Below are 22,153 nucleotides of genomic sequence, written 5' to 3' on the forward strand. Positions count from 1 at the left end.
CGGCGGCGTCCTAATTGGCAAATTATTCTAAAATTAACGGTTGTTTACGAAGCTTATTTGTGAGCGATATCCTATCCCACTTCTGATTTTAGCAACCAGAAGTTATAATCAAATAAAAAAAACTATTCGAAATAAGCTACGAAGTGATTTAACCAAAAATAACTTCATTAAAGAACAAATCACGGTATTCTCGAAATCACACTATATCTACCTTAAAATTTACTTATACAATCAAAACAACACGACTTTGGGTATTTTAAAAACAACCGTTAACCTTAAAATAATTACACAAAAATTACCGAATAAAATAACACAAAACGTACTCACAGTATGCGGCCTCGACACCAACCACTTTTCTTGTCAACGTCTGAGCAACAACAGAGCCCTCGGCAATATGGGGCCTATCTTTTATATAAGGCGGGTGGGGATTGAAACCCCCCTCTATGATTTCTGCATATATTTTTTTATTTATTTCGTAATTAAGCTTACAACATCACACACAGTACAAAATCTACTAAATATTTTATAAAATCTTACATCTAAAATGTGTGACAATTAATGTAAACATACGTTTCACAAAAAATTATAGAGAAATTTTAAATTTAAAACAAAAAGACAGTTACAATACTTATATATAGGGAAATAACACATAAGAAACAGCTTTTGACGGCTACCCTCAATATGAGTGCGAGGCGGCGGCGTCCTAATTGGCAAATTATTCTAAAATTAACGGTTGTTTACGAAGCTTATTTGTGAGCGATATCCTATCCCACTTCTGATTTTAGCAACCAGAAGTTATAATCAAATAAAAAAAACTATTCGAAATAAGCTACGAAGTGATTTAACCAAAAATAACTTCATTAAAGAACAAATCACGGTATTCTCGAAATCACACTATATCTACCTTAAAATTTACTAATACAATCAAAACAACACGACTTTGGGTATTTTAAAAACAACCGTTAACCTTAAAATAATTACACAAAAATTACCGAATAAAATAACACAAAACGTACTCACAGTATGCGGCCTCGACACCAACCACATTTCTTGTCAACGTCCGAGCAACACCAGAGCCCTCGGCAATATCGGGCCTATCTTTTATATAAGGCGGGTGGGGATTGAAACCCCTCTCTATAATTTCTGCTTATATTTTTTTATTTATTTCGTTATTAAGCTTACAACATCACACACAGTACAAAATCTACTAAATATTATACATAATCTTACATCTTAAATGTGTGACAATTAATGTAAACATACGTTTCACAAAAAATTAAAGAGAAATTTTAAATTAAAAAAAGACAATTAAAATCCTTATATATAGGGTAATAACACATAAGAAACAGCTTTTGACGGCTACCCTCAATATGAGTGCGAGGCGGCGGCGTCCTAATTGGCAAATTATTCTAAAATTAACGGTTGTTTACGAAGCTTGTTTGTGAGCGATATCCTATCCCACTTCTGATTTTAGCAACCAGAAGTTATAATCAAATAAAAAAAACTATTCGAAATAAGCTACGAAGTGATTTAACCAAAAATAACTTCATTAAAGAACAAATCACGGTATTCTCGAAATCACACTATATCTACCATAAAATTTACTTGTACAATCAAAACAACACGACTTTGGGTATTTTAAAAACAACCGTTAACCTTAAAATAATTACACAAAAATTACCGAATAAAAGTAACACAAAACGTACTCACAGTATGCGGCCTCGACACCAACCACTTTTCTTGTCAACGTCCGAGCAACACCAGAGCCCGTGGAACACTGAGGCCTTTCTTTTAAAGAAGGCGGGTGGGGATCAAAAGCACCCACTATGATTTCTGCTTAAATTTATTTATTTATTTAGTTATTAAGCTTACATCACACACAGTACAAAATCTACTAAATATTTTACAAAATATTACATCTTAAATGTGTGACAATTAATGTAAACATACGTTTCACAAAAAAATCAAAGAGAAATTTTAAATTTAAAAAAAAAGACAATTAAAATCCTTATATATAGGGAAATAACACATAAGAAACAGCTTTTGACGGCTACCCTCAATATGAGAACGAGGCGGCGGCGTCCTAATTGGCAAATTATTCTAAAATTAACGGTTGTTTACGAAGCTTGTTTGTGAGCGATATCCTATCCCACTTCTGATTTTAGCAACCAGAAGTTATAATCAAATAAAAAAAACTATTCGAAATAAGCTACGAAGTGATTTAACCAAAAATAACTTCATTAAAGAACAAATCACGGTATTCTCGAAATCACACTATATCTACCATAAAATTTACTTGTACAATCAAAACAACACGACTTTGGGTATTTTAAAAACAACCGTTAACCTTAAAATAATTACACAAAAATTACCGAATAAAAGTGACACAAAACGTACTCACAGTATGCGGCCTCGACACCAACCACATTTCTTGTCAACGTCCGAGCAACACCAGAGCCCTCGGCAATATCGGGCCTATCTTTTATATAAGGCGGGTGGGGATTGAAACCCCCCTCTATGATTTCTGCTTATATTTTTTTATTTATTTCGTTATTAAGCTTACAACATCACACACAGTACAAAATCTACTAAATATTTTACAAAATCTTACATCTAAAATGTGTGACAATTAATGTAAACATACGTTTCACAAAAAATTAAAGAGAAATTTTAAATTTTAAATTTAAAAAAAAAGACAGTTACAATACTTATATATAGGGAAATAACACATAAGAAACAGCTTTTGACGGCTACCCTCAATATGAGTGCGAGGCGGCGGCGTCCTAATTGGCAAATTATTCTAAAATTAACGGTTGTTTACGAAGCTTATTTGTGAGCGATATCCTATCCCACTTCTGATTTTAGCAACCAGAAGTTATAATCAAATAAAAAAAACTATTCGAAATAAGCTACGAAGTGATTTAACCAAAAATAACTTCATTAAAGAACAAATCACGGTATTCTCGAAATCACACTATATCTACCATAAAATTTACTTGTACAATCAAAACAACACGACTTTGGGTATTTTAAAAACAACCGTTAACCTTAAAATAATTACACAAAAATTACCGAATAAAAGTAACCCAAAACGTACTCACAGTATGCGGCCTCGACACCAACCACTTTTCTTGTCAACGTCCGAGCAACACCAGAGCCCGTGGAACACTGAGGCCTTTCTTTTAAAGAAGGCGGGTGGGGATCGAAAGCACCCACTATGATTTCTGCTTAAATTTATTTATTTATTTAGTTATTAAGCTTACATCACACAGTACAAAATCTTACATCTAAAATGTGTGACCATTAATGTAAACATACGTTTCACAAAAAAATTAAAGAGAAATTTAAAATTAAAAAAAAGACAGTTAAAATACTTATATATAGGTAAATAACACATAAGAAACAGCTTTTGACGGCTGCCCTCAATATGAGAGCGAGGCGGCGGCGTCCTAATTGGCAAATTATTCTAAAATTAACGGTTGGTTACGAAGCTTATTTGTGAGTGATATCCTATCCCACTTCTGATTTTAGCAACCAGAAGTTATAATCAAATAAAAAAAACTATTCGAAATAAGCTACGAAGTGATTTAACCAAAAATAACTTCATTAAAGAACAAATCACGGTATTCTCGAAATCACACTATATCTACCATAAAATTTACTTGTACAATCAAAACAACACGACTTTGGGTATTTTAAAAACAACCGTTAACCTTAAAATAATTACACAAAAATAACCGAATAAAAGTAACCCAAAACGTACTCACAGTATGCGGCCTCGACACCAACCACTTTTCTTGTCAACGTCCGAGCAACACCAGAGCCCGTGGAACACTGAGGCCTTTCTTTTAAAGAAGGCGGGTGGGGATCGAAAGCACCCACTATGATTTCTGCTTAAATTTATTTATTTATTTAGTTATTAAGCTTACATCACACAGTACAAAATCTTACTTCTAAAATGTGTGACAATTAATGTAAACATACGTTTCACAAAAAATTAAAGAGAAATTTTAAATTTAAAAAAAAAGACAGTTACAATACTTATATATAGGGAAATAACACATAAAAAACAGCTTTTGACGGCTACCCTCAATATGAGTGCGAGGCGGCGGCGTCCTAATTGGCAAATTATTCTAAAATTAACGGTTGTTTACGAAGCTTATTTGTGAGCGATATCCTATCCCACTTCTGATTTTAGCAACCAGAAGTTATAATCAAATAAAAAAAACTATTCGAAATAAGCTACGAAGTGATTTAACCAAAAATAACTTCATTAAAGAACAAATCACGGTATTCTCGAAATCACACTATATCTACCTTAAAATTTACTTATACAATCAAAACAACACGACTTTGGGTATTTTAAAAACAACCGTTAACCTTAAAATAATTACACAAAAATTACCGAATAAAATAACACAAAACGTACTCACAGTATGCGGCCTCGACACCAACCACTTTTCTTGTCAACGTCTGAGCAACAACAGAGCCCTCGGCAATATGGGGCCTATCTTTTATATAAGGCGGGTGGGGATTGAAACCCCCCTCTATGATTTCTGCATATATTTTTTTATTTATTTCGTAATTAAGCTTACAACATCACACACAGTACAAAATCTACTAAATATTTTATAAAATCTTACATCTAAAATGTGTGACAATTAATGTAAACATACGTTTCACAAAAAATTATAGAGAAATTTTAAATTTAAAACAAAAAGACAGTTACAATACTTATATATAGGGAAATAACACATAAGAAACAGCTTTTGACGGCTACCCTCAATATGAGTGCGAGGCGGCGGCGTCCTAATTGGCAAATTATTCTAAAATTAACGGTTGTTTACGAAGCTTATTTGTGAGCGATATCCTATCCCACTTCTGATTTTAGCAACCAGGAGTTATAATCAAATAAAAAAAACTATTCGAAATAAGCTACGAAGTGATTTAACCAAAAATAACTTCATTAAAGAACAAATCACGGTATTCTCGAAATCACACTATATCTACCTTAAAATTTACTAATACAATCAAAACAACACGACTTTGGGTATTTTAAAAACAACCGTTAACCTTAAAATAATTACACAAAAATTACCGAATAAAATAACACAAAACGTACTCACAGTATGCGGCCTCGACACCAACCACATTTCTTGTCAACGTCCGAGCAACACCAGAGCCCTCGGCAATATCGGGCCTATCTTTTATATAAGGCGGGTGGGGATTGAAACCCCTCTCTATAATTTCTGCTTATATTTTTTTATTTATTTCGTTATTAAGCTTACAACATCACACACAGTACAAAATCTACTAAATATTATACATAATCTTACATCTTAAATGTGTGACAATTAATGTAAACATACGTTTCACAAAAAATTAAAGAGAAATTTTAAATTAAAAAAAGACAATTAAAATCCTTATATATAGGGTAATAACACATAAGAAACAGCTTTTGACGGCTACCCTCAATATGAGTGCGAGGCGGCGGCGTCCTAATTGGCAAATTATTCTAAAATTAACGGTTGTTTACGAAGCTTGTTTGTGAGCGATATCCTATCCCACTTCTGATTTTAGCAACCAGAAGTTATAATCAAATAAAAAAAACTATTCGAAATAAGCTACGAAGTGATTTAACCAAAAATAACTTCATTAAAGAACAAATCACGGTATTCTCGAAATCACACTATATCTACCATAAAATTTACTTGTACAATCAAAACAACACGACTTTGGGTATTTTAAAAACAACCGTTAACCTTAAAATAATTACACAAAAATTACCGAATAAAAGTAACACAAAACGTACTCACAGTATGCGGCCTCGACACCAACCACTTTTCTTGTCAACGTCCGAGCAACACCAGAGCCCGTGGAACACTGAGGCCTTTCTTTTAAAGAAGGCGGGTGGGGATCAAAAGCACCCACTATGATTTCTGCTTAAATTTATTTATTTATTTAGTTATTAAGCTTACATCACACACAGTACAAAATCTACTAAATATTTTACAAAATATTACATCTTAAATGTGTGACAATTAATGTAAACATACGTTTCACAAAAAAATCAAAGAGAAATTTTAAATTTAAAAAAAAAGACAATTAAAATCCTTATATATAGGGAAATAACACATAAGAAACAGCTTTTGACGGCTACCCTCAATATGAGAACGAGGCGGCGGCGTCCTAATTGGCAAATTATTCTAAAATTAACGGTTGTTTACGAAGCTTGTTTGTGAGCGATATCCTATCCCACTTCTGATTTTAGCAACCAGAAGTTATAATCAAATAAAAAAAACTATTCGAAATAAGCTACGAAGTGATTTAACCAAAAATAACTTCATTAAAGAACAAATCACGGTATTCTCAAAATCACACTATATCTACCATAAAATTTACTTGTACAATCAAAACAACACGACTTTGGGTATTTTAAAAACAACCGTTAACCTTAAAATAATTACACAAAAATTACCGAATAAAAGTGACACAAAACGTACTCACAGTATGCGGCCTCGACACCAACCACATTTCTTGTCAACGTCCGAGCAACACCAGAGCCCTCGGCAATATCGGGCCTATCTTTTATATAAGGCGGGTGGGGATTGAAACCCCCCTCTATGATTTCTGCTTATATTTTTTTATTTATTTCGTTATTAAGCTTACAACATCACACACAGTACAAAATCTACTAAATATTTTACAAAATCTTACATCTAAAATGTGTGACAATTAATGTAAACATACGTTTCACAAAAAATTAAAGAGAAATTTTAAATTTTAAATTTAAAAAAAAAAGACAGTTACAATACTTATATATAGGGAAATAACACATAAGAAACAGCTTTTGACGGCTACCCTCAATATGAGTGCGAGGCGGCGGCGTCCTAATTGGCAAATTATTCTAAAATTAACGGTTGTTTACGAAGCTTATTTGTGAGCGATATCCTATCCCACTTCTGATTTTAGCAACCAGAAGTTATAATCAAATAAAAAAAACTATTCGAAATAAGCTACGAAGTGATTTAACCAAAAATAACTTCATTAAAGAACAAATCACGGTATTCTCGAAATCACACTATATCTACCATAAAATTTACTTGTACAATCAAAACAACACGACTTTGGGTATTTTAAAAACAACCGTTAACCTTAAAATAATTACACAAAAATTACCGAATAAAAGTGACACAAAACGTACTCACAGTATGCGGCCTCGACACCAACCACTTTTCTTGTCAACGTCCGAGCAACACCAGAGCCCGTGGAACACTGAGGCCTTTCTTTTAAAGAAGGCGGGTGGGGATCAAAAGCACCCACTATGATTTCTGCTTAAATTTATTTATTTATTTAGTTATTAAGCTTACATCACACACAGTACAAAATCTACTAAATATTTTACAAAATATTACATCTTAAATGTGTGACAATTAATGTAAACATACGTTTCACAAAAAAATTAAAGAGAAATTTTAAATTTTAAATTAAAAAAAAAGACAATTAAAATCCTTATATATAGGGAAATAACACATAAGAAACAGCTTTTGACGGCTACCCTCAATATGAGAACGAGGCGGCGGCGTCCTAATTGGCAAATTATTCTAAAATTAACGGTTTTTTACGAAGCTTATTTGTGAGCGATATCCTATCCCACTTCTGATTTTAGCAACCAGAAGTTATAATCAAATAAAAAAAACTATTCGAAATAAGCTACGAAGTGATTTAACCAAAAATAACTTCATTAAAGAACAAATCACGGTATTCTCGAAATCACACTATATCTACCATAAAATTTACTTGTACAATCAAAACAACACGACTTTGGGTATTTTAAAAACAACCGTTAACCTTAAAATAATTATACAAAAATTACCGAATAAAAGTAACCCAAAACGTACTCACAGTATGCGGCCTCGACACCAACCACTTTTTTTTGTCAACGTCCGAGCAACACCAGAGCCCGTGGAACACTGAGGCCTTTCTTTTAAAGAAGGCGGGTGGGGATCGAAAGCACCCACTATGATTTCTGCTTAAATTTATTTATTTATTTAGTTATTAAGCTTACATCACACAGTACAAAATCTTACATCTAAAATGTGTGACCATTAATGTAAACATACGTTTCACAAAAAAATTAAAGAGAATTTAAAATTAAAAATTAAAAAAAAAAGACAGTTAAAATACTTATATATAGGTAAATAACACATAAGAAACAGCTTTTGACGGCTGCCCTCAATATGAGAGCGAGGCGGCGGCGTCCTAATTGGCAAATTATTCTAAAATTAACGGTTGTTTACGAAGCTTATTTGTGAGCGATATCCTATCCCACTTCTGATTTTAGCAACCAGAAGTTATAATCAAATAAAAAAAACTATTCGAAATAAGCTACGAAGTGATTTAACCAAAAATAACTTCATTAAAGAACAAATCACGGTATTCTGGAAATCACACTATATCTACCATAAAATTTACTTGTACAATCAAAACAACACGACTTTGGGTATTTTAAAAACAACCATTAACCTTAAAATAATTACACAAAAATTACCGAATAAAAGTGACACAAAACGTACTCACAGTATGCGGCCTCGACACCAACCACTTTTCTTGTCAACGTCCGAGCAACACCAGAGCCCGTGGAACACTGAGGCCTTTCTTTTAAAGAAGGCGGGTGGGGATCAAAAGCACCCACTATGATTTCTGCTTAAATTTATTTATTTATTTAGTTATTAAGCTTACATCACACACAGTACAAAATCTACTAAATATTTTACAAAATATTACATCTTAAATGTGTGACAATTAATGTAAACATACGTTTCACAAAAAAATTAAAGAGAAATTTTAAATTTTAAATAAAAAAAAAAAGACAATTAAAATCCTTATATATAGGGAAATAACACATAAGAAACAGCTTTTGACGGCTACCCTCAATATGAGAACGAGGCGGCGGCGTCCTAATTGGCAAATTATTCTAAAATTAACGGTTGTTTACGAAGCTTATTTGTGAGCGATATCCTATCCCACTTCTGATTTTAGCAACCAGAAGTAATAATCAAATAAAAAAAACTATTCGAAATAAGCTACGAAGTGATTTAACCAAAAATAACTTCATTAAAGAACAAATCACGGTATTCTCGAAATCACACTATATCTACCATAAAATTTACTTGTACAATCAAAACAACACGACTTTGGGTATTTTAAAAACAACCGTTAACCTTAAAATAATTACACAAAAATTACCGAATAAAAGTGACACAAAACGTACTCACAGTATGCGGCCTCGACACCAACCACTTTTCTTGTCAACGTCCGAGCAACACCAGAGCCCTCGGCAATATCGGGCCTATCTTTTATATAAGGCGGGTGGGGATTGAAACCCCCCTCTATGATTTCTGCTTATATTTTTTTATTTATTTCGTTATTAAGCTTACAACATCACACACAGTACAAAATCTACTAAATATTTTACAAAATCTTACATCTAAAATGTGTGACAATTAATGTAAACATACGTTTCACAAAAAATTAAAGAGAAATTTTAAATTTTAAATTTAAAAAAAAAGACAGTTACAATACTTATATATAGGGAAATAACACATAAGAAACAGCTTTTGACGGCTACCCTCAATATGAGTGCGAGGCGGCGGCGTCCTAATTGGCAAATTATTCTAAAATTAACGGTTGGTTACGAAGCTTATTTGTGAGCGATATCCTATCCCACTTCTGATTTTAGCAACCAAAAGTTATAATCAAATTAAAAAAAAACTATTCGAAATAAGCTACGAAGTGATTTAACCAAAAATAACTTCATTAAAGAACAAATCACGGTATTCTGGAAATCACACTATATCTACCATAAAATTTACTTGTACAATCAAAACAACACGACTTTGGGTATTTTAAAAACAACCGTTAACCTTAAAATAATTACACAAAAATTACCGAATAAAAGTGACACAAAACGTACTCACAGTATGCGGCCTCGACACCAACCACTTTTCTTGTCAACGTCCGAGCAACACCAGAGCCCGTGGAACACTGAGGCCTTTCTTTTAAAGAAGGCGGGTGGGGATCAAAAGCACCCACTATGATTTCTGCTTAAATTTATTTATTTATTTAGTTATTAAGCTTACATCACACACAGTACAAAATCTACTAAATATTTTACAAAATATTACATCTTAAATGTGTGACAATTAATGTAAACATACGTTTCACAAAAAAATTAAAGAGAAATTTTAAATTTTAAATAAAAAAAAAAGACAATTAAAATCCTTATATATAGGGAAATAACACATAAGAAACAGCTTTTGACGGCTACCCTCAATATGAGAACGAGGCGGCGGCGTCCTAATTGGCAAATTATTCTAAAATTAACGGTTGTTTACGAAGCTTATTTGTGAGCGATATCCTATCCCACTTCTGATTTTAGCAACCAGAAGTTATAATCAAATAAAAAAAACTATTCGAAATAAGCTACGAAGTGATTTAACCAAAAATAACTTCATTAAAGAACAAATCACGGTATTCTCGAAATCACACTATATCTACCATAAAATTTACTTGTACAATCAAAACAACACGACTTTGGGTATTTTAAAAACAACCGTTAACCTTAAAATAATTATACAAAAATTACCGAATAAAAGTAACACAAAACGTACTCACAGTATGCGGCCTCGACACCAACCACTTTTCTTGTCAACGTCCGAGCAACACCAGAGCCCGTGGAACACTGAGGCCTTTCTTTTAAAGAAGGCGGGTGGGGATCGAAAGCACCCACTATGATTTCTGCTTAAATTTATTTATTTATTTAGTTATTAAGCTTACATCACACAGTACAAAATCTTACATCTAAAATGTGTGACCATTAATGTAAACATACGTTTCACAAAAAAATTAAAGAGAAATTTCAAATTAAAAATTAAAAAAAAAAGACAGTTAAAATACTTATATATAGGTAAATAACACATAAGAAACAGCTTTTGACGGCTGCCGCCTGCCCTCAATATGAGAGCGAGGCGGCGGCGTCCTAATTGGCAAATTATTCTAAAATTAACGGTTGTTTACGAAGCTTATTTGTGAGCGATATCCTATCCCACTTCTGATTTTAGCAACCAGAAGTTATAATCAAATAAAAAAAACTATTCGAAATAAGCTACGAAGTGATTTAACCAAAAATAACTTCATTAAAGAACAAATCACGGTATTCTCGAAATCACACTATATCTACCTTAAAATTTACTTATACAATCAAAACAACACGACTTTGGGTATTTTAAAAACAACCGTTAACCTTAAAATAATTACACAAAAATTACCGAATAAAATAACACAAAACGTACTCACAGTATGCGGCCTCGACACCAACCACTTTTCTTGTCAACGTCTGAGCAACAACAGAGCCCTCGGCAATATGGGGCCTATCTTTTATATAAGGCGGGTGGGGATTGAAACCCCCCTCTATGATTTTTGCTTATATTTTTTTATTTATTTCGTTATTAAGCTTACAACATCACACACAGTACAAAATCTACTAAATATTTTACAAAATCTTACATCTAAAATGTGTGACAATTAATGTAAACATACGTTTCACAAAAAATTAAAGAGAAATTAAAAATTAAAAAAAAAAGACAGTTAAATACTTATATATAGGTAAATAACACATAAGAAACAGCTTTTGACGGCTGCCCTCAATATGAGAGCGAGGCGGCGGCGTCCTAATTGGCAAATTATTCTAAAATTTACGGTTGTTTACGAAGCTTATTTGTGAGCGATATCCTATCCCACTTCTGATTTTAGCAACCAGAAGTTATAATCAAATAAAAAAAACTATTCGAAATAAGCTACGAAGTGATTTAACCAAAAATAACTTCATTAAAGAACAAATCACGGTATTCTGGAAATCACACTATATCTACCATAAAATTTACTTGTTCAATCAAAACAACACGACTTTGGGTATTTTAAAAACAACCGTTAACCTTAAAATAATTACACAAAAATTACCGAATAAAAGTGACACAAAACGTACTCACAGTATGCGGCCTCGACACCAACCACTTTTCTTGTCAACGTCCGAGCAACACCAGAGCCCGTGGAACACTGAGGCCTTTCTTTTAAAGAAGGCGGGTGGGGATCAAAAGCACCCACTATGATTTCTGCTTAAATTTATTTATTTATTTAGTTATTAAGCTTACATCACACACAGTACAAAATCTACTAAATATTTTACAAAATATTACATCTTAAATGTGTGACAATTAATGTAAACATACGTTTCACAAAAAAATTAAAGAGAAATTTTAAATTTTAAATAAAAAAAAAAGACAATTAAAATCCTTATATATAGGGAAATAACACATAAGAAACAGCTTTTGACGGCTGCCCTCAATATGAGAGCGAGGCGGCGGCGTCCTAATTGGCAAATTATTCTAAAATTTACGGTTGTTTACGAAGCTTATTTGTGAGCGATATCCTATCCCACTTCTGATTTTAGCAACCAGAAGTTATAATCAAATAAAAAAAACTATTCGAAATAAGCTACGAAGTGATTTAACCAAAAATAACTTCATTAAAGAACAAATCACGGTATTCTCGAAATCACACTATATCTACCATAAAATTTACTTGTACAATCAAAACAACACGACTTTGGGTATTTTAAAAACAACCGTTAACCTTAAAATAATTACACAAAAATTACCGAATAAAAGTAACCCAAAACGTACTCACAGTATGCGGCCTCGACACCAACCACTTTTCTTGTCAACGTCCGAGCAACACCAGAGCCCGTGGAACACTGAGGCCTTTCTTTTAAAGAAGGCGGGTGGGGATCGAAAGCACCCACTATGATTTCTGCTTAAATTTATTTATTTATTTAGTTATTAAGCTTACATCACACAGTACAAAATCTTACATCTAAAATGTGTGACCATTAATGTAAACATACGTTTCACAAAAAAATTAAAGAGAATTTAAAATTAAAAATAAAAAAAAAAAGACAGTTAAAATACTTATATATAGGTAAATAACACATAAGAAACAGCTTTTGACGGCTGCCCTCAATATGAGAGCGAGGCGGCGGCGTCCTAATTGGCAAATTATTCTAAAATTAACGGTTGTTTACGAAGCTTATTTGTGAGCGATATCCTATCCCACTTCTGATTTTAGCAACCAGAAGTTATAATCAAATAAAAAAAACTATTCGAAATAAGCTACGAAGTGATTTAACCAAAAATAACTTCATTAAAGAACAAATCACGGTATTCTGGAAATCACACTATATCTACCATAAAATTTACTTGTACAATCAAAACAACACGACTTTGGGTATTTTAAAAACAACCATTAACCTTAAAATAATTACACAAAAATTACCGAATAAAAGTGACACAAAACGTACTCACAGTATGCGGCCTCGACACCAACCACTTTTCTTGTCAACGTCCGAGCAACACCAGAGCCCGTGGAACACTGAGGCCTTTCTTTTAAAGAAGGCGGGTGGGGATCAAAAGCACCCACTATGATTTCAGCTTAAATTTATTTATTTATTTAGTTATTAAGCTTACATCACACACAGTACAAAATCTACTAAATATTTTACAAAATATTACATCTTAAATGTGTGACAATTAATGTAAACATACGTTTCACAAAAAAATTAAAGAGAAATTTTAAATTTTAAATAAAAAAAAAAGACAATTAAAATCCTTATATATAGGGAAATAACACATAAGAAACAGCTTTTGACGGCTACCCTCAATATGAGAACGAGGCGGCGGCGTCCTAATTGGCAAATTATTCTAAAATTAACGGTTGTTTACGAAGCTTGTTTGTGAGCGATATCCTATCCCACTTCTGATTTTAGCAACCAGAAGTTATAATCAAATAAAAAAAACTATTCGAAATAAGCTACGAAGTGATTTAACCAAAAATAACTTCATTAAAGAACAAATCACGGTATTCTCGAAATCACACTATATCTACCATAAAATTTACTTGTACAATCAAAACAACACGACTTTGGGTATTTTAAAAACAACCGTTAACCTTAAAATAATTACACAAAAATTACCGAATAAAAGTGACACAAAACGTACTCACAGTATGCGGCCTCGACACCAACCACATTTCTTGTCAACGTCCGAGCAACACCAGAGCCCTCGGCAATATCGGGCCTATCTTTTATATAAGGCGGGTGGGGATTGAAACCCCCCTCTATGATTTCTGCTTATATTTTTTTATTTATTTCGTTATTAAGCTTACAACATCACACACAGTACAAAATCTACTAAATATTTTACAAAATCTTACATCTAAAATGTGTGACAATTAATGTAAACATACGTTTCACAAAAAATTAAAGAGAAATTTTAAATTTTAAATTTAAAAAAAAAGACAGTTACAATACTTATATATAGGGAAATAACACATAAGAAACAGCTTTTGACGGCTACCCTCAATATGAGTGCGAGGCGGCGGCGTCCTAATTGGCAAATTATTCTAAAATTAACGGTTGTTTACGAAGCTTATTTGTGAGCGATATCCTATCCCACTTCTGATTTTAGCAACCAGAAGTTATAATCAAATAAAAAAAACTATTCGAAATAAGCTACGAAGTGATTTAACCAAAAATAACTTCATTAAAGAACAAATCACGGTATTCTCGAAATCACACTATATCTACCATAAAATTTACTTGTACAATCAAAACAACACGACTTTGGGTATTTTAAAAACAACCGTTAACCTTAAAATAATTACACAAAAATTACCGAATAAAAGTAACCCAAAACGTACTCACAGTATGCGGCCTCGACACCAACCACTTTTCTTGTCAACGTCCGAGCAACACCAGAGCCCGTGGAACACTGAGGCCTTTCTTTTAAAGAAGGCGGGTGGGGATCGAAAGCACCCACTATGATTTCTGCTTAAATTTATTTATTTATTTAGTTATTAAGCTTACATCACACAGTACAAAATCTTACATCTAAAATGTGTGACCATTAATGTAAACATACGTTTCACAAAAAAATTAAAGAGAAATTTAAAATTAAAAAAAAGACAGTTAAAATACTTATATATAGGTAAATAACACATAAGAAACAGCTTTTGACGGCTGCCCTCAATATGAGAGTGAGGCGGCGGCGTCCTAATTGGCAAATTATTCTAAAATTAACGGTTGGTTACGAAGCTTATTTGTGAGTGATATCCTATCCCACTTCTGATTTTAGCAACCAGAAGTTATAATCAAATAAAAAAAACTATTCGAAATAAGCTACGAAGTGATTTAACCAAAAATAACTTCATTAAAGAACAAATCACGGTATTCTCGAAATCACACTATATCTACCATAAAATTTACTTGTACAATCAAAACAACACGACTTTGGGTATTTTAAAAACAACCGTTAACCTTAAAATAATTACACAAAAATTACCGAATAAAAGTGACACAAAACGTACTCACAGTATGCGGCCTCGACACCAACCACATTTCTTGTCAACGTCCGAGCAACACCAGAGCCCTCGGCAATATCGGGCCTATCTTTTATATAAGGCGGGTGGGGATTGAAACCCCCCTCTATGATTTCTGCTTATATTTTTTTATTTATTTCGTTATTAAGCTTACAACATCACACACAGTACAAAATCTACTAAATATTTTACAAAATCTTACATCTAAAATGTGTGACAATTAATGTAAACATACGTTTCACAAAAAATTAAAGAGAAATTTTAAATTTTAAATTTAAAAAAAAAGACAGTTACAATACTTATATATAGGGAAATAACACATAAGAAACAGCTTTTGACGGCTACCCTCAATATGAGTGCGAGGCGGCGGCGTCCTAATTGGCAAATTATTCTAAAATTAACGGTTGTTTACGAAGCTTATTTGTGAGCGATATCCTATCCCACTTCTGATTTTAGCAACCAGAAGTTATAATCAAATAAAAAAAACTATTCGAAATAAGCTACGAAGTGATTTAACCAAAAATAACTTCATTAAAGAACAAATCACGGTATTCTCGAAATCACACTATATCTACCATAAAATTTACTTGTACAATCAAAACAACACGACTTTGGGTATTTTAAAAACAACCGTTAACCTTAAAATAATTACACAAAAATTACCGAATAAAAGTAACCCAAAACGTACTCACAGTATGCGGCCTCGACACCAACCACTTTTCTTGTCAACGTCCGAGCAACACCAGAGCCCGTGGAACACTGAGGCCTTTCTTTTAAAGAAGGCGGGTGGGGATCGAAAGCACCCACTATGATTTCTGCTTAAATTTATTTATTTATTTAGTTATTAAGCTTACATCACACAGTACAAAATCTTACATCTAAAATGTGTGACCATTAATGTAAACATACGTTTCACAAAAAAATTAAAGAGAAATTTAAAATTAAAAAAAAGACAGTTAAAATACTTATATATAGGTAAATAACACATAAGAAACAGCTTTTGACGGCTGCCCTCAATATGAGAGTGAGGCGGCGGCGTCCTAATTGGCAAATTATTCTAAAATTAACGGTTGGTTACGAAGCTTATTTGTGAGTGATATCCTATCCCACTTCTGATTTTAGCAACCAGAAGTTATAATCAAATAAAAAAAACTATTCGAAATAAGCTACGAAGTGATTTAACCAAAAATAACTTCATTAAAGAACAAATCACGGTATTCTCGAAATCACACTATATCTACCATAAAATTTACTTGTACAATCAAAACAACACGACTTTGGGTATTTTAAAAACAACCGTTAACCTTAAAATAATTACACAAAAATAACCGAATAAAAGTAACCCAAAACGTACTCACAGTATGCGGCCTCGACACCAACCACTTTTCTTGTCAACGTCCGAGCAACACCAGAGCCCGTGGAACACTGAGGCCTTTCTTTTAAAGAAGGCGGGTGGGGATCGAAAGCACCCACTATGATTTCTGCTTAAATTTATTTATTTATTTAGTTATTAAGCTTACATCACACAGTACAAAATCTTACTTCTAAAATGTGTGACAATTAATGTAAACATACGTTTCACAAAAAATTAAAGAGAAATTTTAAATTTAAAAAAAAAGACAGTTACAATACTTATATATAGGGAAATAACACATAAAAAACAGCTTTTGACGGCTACCCTCAATATGAGTGCGAGGCGGCGGCGTCCTAATTGGCAAATTATTCTAAAATTAACGGTTGTTTACGAAGCTTATTTGTGAGCGATATCCTATCCCACTTCTGATTTTAGCAACCAGAAGTTATAATCAAATAAAAAAAACTATTCGAAATAAGCTACGAAGTGATTTAACCAAAAATAACTTCATTAAAGAACAAATCACGGTATTCTCGAAATCACACTATATCTACCTTAAAATTTACTTATACAATCAAAACAACACGACTTTGGGTATTTTAAAAACAACCGTTAACCTTAAAATAATTACACAAAAATTACCGAATAAAATAACACAAAACGTACTCACAGTATGCGGCCTCGACACCAACCACTTTTCTTGTCAACGTCTGAGCAACAACAGAGCCCTCGGCAATATGGGGCCTATCTTTTATATAAGGCGGGTGGGGATTGAAACCCCCCTCTATGATTTCTGCTTATATTTTTTTATTTATTTCGTTATTAAGCTTACAACATCACACACAGTACAAAATCTACTAAATATTTTACAAAATCTTACATCTAAAATGTGTGACAATTAATGTAAACATACGTTTCACAAAAAATTAAAGAGAAATTAAAAATTAAAAAAAAAAGACAGTTAAATACTTATATATAGGTAAATAACACATAAGAAACAGCTTTTGACGGCTGCCCTCAATATGAGAGCGAGGCGGCGGCGTCCTAATTGGCAAATTATTCTAAAATTTACGGTTGTTTACGAAGCTTATTTGTGAGCGATATCCTATCCCACTTCTGATTTTAGCAACCAGAAGTTATAATCAAATAAAAAAAACTATTCGAAATAAGCTACGAAGTGATTTAACCAAAAATAACTTCATTAAAGAACAAATCACGGTATTCTGGAAATCACACTATATCTACCATAAAATTTACTTGTTCAATCAAAACAACACGACTTTGGGTATTTTAAAAACAACCGTTAACCTTAAAATAATTACACAAAAATTACCGAATAAAAGTGACACAAAACGTACTCACAGTATGCGGCCTCGACACCAACCACTTTTCTTGTCAACGTCCGAGCAACACCAGAGCCCGTGGAACACTGAGGCCTTTCTTTTAAAGAAGGCGGGTGGGGATCAAAAGCACCCACTATGATTTCTGCTTAAATTTATTTATTTATTTAGTTATTAAGCTTACATCACACACAGTACAAAATCTACTAAATATTTTACAAAATATTACATCTTAAATGTGTGACAATTAATGTAAACATACGTTTCACAAAAAAATTAAAGAGAAATTTTAAATTTTAAATAAAAAAAAAAGACAATTAAAATCCTTATATATAGGGAAATAACACATAAGAAACAGCTTTTGACGGCTACCCTCAATATGAGAACGAGGCGGCGGCGTCCTAATTGGCAAATTATTCTAAAATTAACGGTTGTTTACGAAGCTTATTTGTGAGCGATATCCTATCCCACTTCTGATTTTAGCAACCAGAAGTTATAATCAAATAAAAAAAACTATTCGAAATAAGCTACGAAGTGATTTAACCAAAAATAACTTCATTAAAGAACAAATCACGGTATTCTGGAAATCACACTATATCTACCATAAAATTTACTTGTACAATCAAAACAACACGACTTTGGGTATTTTAAAAACAACCGTTAACCTTAAAATAATTATACAAAAATTACCGAATAAAAGTAACCCAAAACGTACTCACAGTATGCGGCCTCGACACCAACCACTTTTCTTGTCAACGTCCGAGCAACACCAGAGCCCGTGGAACACTGAGGCCTTTCTTTTAAAGAAGGCGGGTGGGGATCGAAAGCACCCACTATGATTTCTGCTTAAATTTATTTATTTAGTTATTAAGCTTACATCACACAGTACAAAATCTTACATCTAAAATGTGTGACCATTAATGTAAACATACGTTTCACAAAAAAATTAAAGAGAAATTTCAAATTAAAAATTAAAAAAAAAAGACAGTTAAAATACTTATATATAGGTAAATAACACATAAGAAACAGCTTTTGACGGCTGCCCTCAATATGAGAGCGAGGCGGCGGCGTCCTAATTGGCAAATTATTCTAAAATTAACGGTTGTTTACGAAGCTTATTTGTGAGCGATATCCTATCCCACTTCTGATTTTAGCAACCAGAAGTTATAATCAAATAAAAAAAACTATTCGAAATAAGCTACGAAGTGATTTAACCAAAAATAACTTCATTAAAGAACAAATCACGGTATTCTCGAAATCACACTATATCTACCTTAAAATTTACTTATACAATCAAAACAACACGACTTTGGGTATTTTAAAAACAACCGTTAACCTTAAAATAATTACACAAAAATTACCGAATAAAATAACACAAAACGTACTCACAGTATGCGGCCTCGACACCAACCACTTTTCTTGTCAACGTCTGAGCAACAACAGAGCCCTCGGCAATATGGGGCCTATCTTTTATATAAGGCGGGTGGGGATTGAAACCCCCCTCTATGATTTCTGCTTATATTTTTTTATTTATTTCGTTATTAAGCTTACAACATCACACACAGTACAAAATCTACTAAATATTTTACAAAATCTTACATCTAAAATGTGTGACAATTAATGTAAACATACGTTTCACAAAAAATTAAAGAGAAATTTTAAATTTAAAACAAAAAGAAAGTTACAATACTTATATATAGGGAAATAACACATAAGAAACAGCTTTTGACGGCTACCCTCAATATGAGTGCGAGGCGGCGGCGTCCTAATTGGCAAATTATTCTAAAATTAACGGTTGTTTACGAAGCTTATTTGTGAGCGATATCCTATCCCACTTCTGATTTTAGCAACCAGAAGTTATAATCAAATAAAAAAAACTATTCGAAATAAGCTACGAAGTGATTTAACCAAAAATAACTTCATTAAAGAACAAATCACGGTATTCTCGAAATCACACTATATCTACCTTAAAATTTACTTGTACAATCAAAACAACACGACTTTGGGTATTTTAAAAACAACCGTTAACCTTAAAATAATTATACAAAAATTACCGAATAAAAGTAACCCAAAACGTACTCACAGTATGCGGCCTCGACACCAACCACTTTTCTTGTCAACGTCCGAGCAACACCAGAGCCCGTGGAACACTGAGGCCTTTCTTTTAAAGAAGGCGGGTGGGGATCGAAAGCACCCACTATGATTTCTGCTTAAATTTATTTATTTATTTATTTAGTTATTAAGCTTACATCACACACAGTACAAAATCTACTAAATATTTTACAAAATATTACATCTTAAATGTGTGACAATTAATGTAAACATACGTTTCACAAAAAAATTAAAGAGAAATTTTAAATTTTAAATAAAAAAAAAAGACAATTAAAATCCTTATATATAGGGAAATAACACATAAGAAACAGCTTTTGACGGCTACCCTCAATATGAGAACGAGGCGGCGGCGTCCTAATTGGCAAATTATTCTAAAATTAACGGTTGTTTACGAAGCTTATTTGTGAGCGATATCCTATCCCACTTCTGATTTTAGCAACCAGAAGTTATAATCAAATAAAAAAAACTATTCGAAATAAGCTACGAAGTGATTTAACCAAAAATAACTTCATTAAAGAACAAATCACGGTATTCTGGAAATCACACTATATCTACCATAAAATTTACTTGTACAATCAAAACAACACGACTTTGGGTATTTTAAAAACAACCGTTAACCTTAAAATAATTATACAAAAATTACCGAATAAAAGTGACACAAAACGTACTCACAGTATGCGGCCTCGACACCAACCACTTTTCTTGTCAACGTCCGAGCAACACCAGAGCCCGTGGAACACTGAGGTCTTTCTTTTAAAGAAGGCGGGTGGGGATCGAAAGCACCCACTATGATTTCTGCTTAAATTTATTTATTTATTAAGTTATTAAGCTTACATCACACAGTACAAAATCTTACATCTAAAATGTGTGACCATTAATGTAAACATACGTTTCACAAAAAAATTAAAGAGAAATTTCAAATTAAAAATTAAAAAAAAAGACAGTTAAAATACTTATATATAGGTAAATAACACATAAGAAACAGCTTTTGACGGCTGCCCTCAATATGAGAGCGAGGCGTCGGCGTCCTAATTGGCAAATTATTCTAAAATTAACGGTTGTTTACGAAGCTTATTTGTGAGCGATATCCTATCCCACTTCTGATTTTAGCAACCAGAAGTTATAATCAAATAAAAAAAACTATTCGAAATAAGCTACGAAGTGATTTAACCAAAAATAACTTCATTAAAGAACAAATCACGGTATTCTCGAAATCACACTATATCTACCATAAAATTTACTTGTACAATCAAAACAACACGACTTTGGGTATTTTAAAAACAACCGTTAACCTTAAAATAATTACACAAAAATTACCGAATAAAAGTAACACAAAACGTACTCACAGTATGCGGCCTCGACACCAACCACTTTTCTTGTCAACGTCCGAGCAACACCAGAGCCCGTGGAACACTGAGGCCTTTCTTTTAAAGAAGGCGCGAGGGGATCGAAAGCACCCACTATGATTTCTGCTTAAATTTATTTATTTATTTAGTTATTAAGCTTACATCACACACAGTACAAAATCTACTAAATATTTTGCAAAATATTACATCTTAAATGTGTGACAATTAATGTAAACATACGTTTCACAAAAAAATTAAAGAGAAATTTTAAATTTTAAATTAAAAAAAAAAGACAATTAAAATCCTTATATATAGGTAAATAACACATAAGAAACAGCTTTTGACGGCTGCCCTCAATATGAGAGCGAGGCGGCGGCGTCCTAATTGGCAAATTATTCTAAAATTAACGGTTGGTTACGAAGCTTATTTGTGAGTGATATCCTATCCCACTTCTGATTTTAGCAACCAGAAGTTATAATCAAATAAAAAAAACTATTCGAAATAAGCTA

The sequence above is a fragment of the Pieris napi genome, chromosome 19, assembly GCF_905475465.1.
Source record: "Pieris napi chromosome 19, ilPieNapi1.2, whole genome shotgun sequence".
In the NCBI taxonomy this organism is placed as follows: domain Eukaryota; kingdom Metazoa; phylum Arthropoda; class Insecta; order Lepidoptera; family Pieridae; genus Pieris; species Pieris napi.